The sequence below is a fragment of the Pinus tabuliformis genome, chromosome 2_2 (genome assembly GCF_031772625.1).
Source record: "Pinus tabuliformis cultivar Carrire ecotype Pingquan chromosome 2_2, CPIR1, whole genome shotgun sequence".
NCBI lineage: Eukaryota > Viridiplantae > Streptophyta > Pinopsida > Pinales > Pinaceae > Pinus > Pinus tabuliformis.
Genome location: NC_142300.1, coordinates 53956033 through 53957674, shown reverse-complemented (window position 1 = coordinate 53957674; position 1642 = coordinate 53956033). Strand labels below are relative to the sequence as shown.

General features: G+C 39.0%; 1 pseudogene; it reads right to left on the bottom strand.

The window, feature by feature from the left end:
• Positions 1-664: 664 nt before the first annotated feature.
• LOC149191446 (2-methylene-furan-3-one reductase pseudogene) lies at positions 665-1285 on the bottom strand (annotated as a pseudogene).
• Positions 1286-1642: the final 357 nt, after the last annotated feature.

Here is a 1642-nt window from a genome sequence, read left to right as displayed (position 1 = left end):
ATAACAATGCAAGAGTTTTCATGGTGAAGGGTTTGAAGGACTGATAGATACATGGTTGATTCTAAGAGGGACTTTGATGGCCATGGTGGATCTTGTGTCGATAAATATTTAGGTTAAGGACTAGGTAAGCCACCCAACACTATGTAACATAATAGATATAAATTAGAATATAAATGTATCTTGAAATATGTAAACTTACTAACTATAATAACAATTTAGAAATGGATGCAGGCATCCCTATAATAATTTTTTTCTCACTGGATGGGGGAAATAGCAATCTTCCCTATGGCTCATCTGCTTTCTTGAAGTTTGAAAGCCTCTATAATGTCTGAGAATGAGTACGGGCTCTTTGGATCAATCACTAGTTTCAGCTTCTCAATCTTTATATAAGGTTGCAACTTCTCCAAATTATGTGCGCCGGCTGACACTATGTAAAACTGAGCTCTAGGATGAGGCTGGAACAACATTATGTGCACAACCTTGCCTTCCTCTTTGGCCAACACATGATATTTGAAGGAATCCCCTACAATTCCATCAAATAAAACGAAAATTAACATTGAATTTAAATAATAGCTCTTAGATGTGCCCTATCAAGCCTAGGATTAGTTCCAGGACTCACCAGGCCAAACCAAAGAATGAAAAAAGGAAATGCATAGAATTTTTATCAGAACTGGCTTATGGTATCAAATACAAAATCAAATTTCCTGAAAACCTGATCGTAGCTCTGCTTGGTGTAATCGATGACCAAATCTTCCCCTAGGCTTTTCACTAACTCTAGATTTCTTGTGATAGTAGTGGAAACGATCCTAGAAGCTCCATACACATTCTTTTCCAGTTGAATGGCGAGGACACCCACTCCGCCCACTCCTCCCACAATGAACATGCTCTTCCCATTTTCAAAATTGGCTTTATCGAAGCCCTGTTGCGCAGTTTGAAGCGCAAGTGGCAAGCTCACTACTTCCTGAAATGATAAATTATTGGGCTTCGGTGCTACCATGCATTCCTCCACCACTGTGTACTGGGTGAGAGCCCGCACTGCTTTGGCCTGCCTGGTGCAAAATTTTGGATATTGCTGTATATCTCGTCACTGACCTTGAACTTGGAGACACCATCACCAATTTCCACCACCACTCCTGACATATCACAACCTGGTAGAACCTGCAAAACACAGACAAATAAAAAATAAATAAACATTACATACATGTCAATGGGGGTAAAGGGGCTTATGTACGAAAAATAGAGGGTTAATTAGTCAATCTGAATACCAGAAAATCGGAATCTGCATTTCTTAATAAGCCTTCCAGTCTCTTAAAGTCAGCAGGATTAAGAGCAACAACCCAGACTTGAACTAAAAGCTAATCTAACCCAGCTTTGGCACAAGGAAATCCCCAAAGTGTAGGATCTCTATGGATCCATATTCGTTGTACATCCACACTTTTTACACTTTATTATTCATATTTTCTGGATTTAATTTGATCGGATCAGAGAACCTAGTATCAAAAATTGTGCTGGTAGGTCTATAGAATGAATGTCTTGTGTAACCATAGGATGTTGGCCTTAGTCTTTCATACAAAAGGTTGCACATGTAAAAGTGCAAGATTCATTGCCTGTAGATAGCAGGAGAGATGAATCAAACACAAAT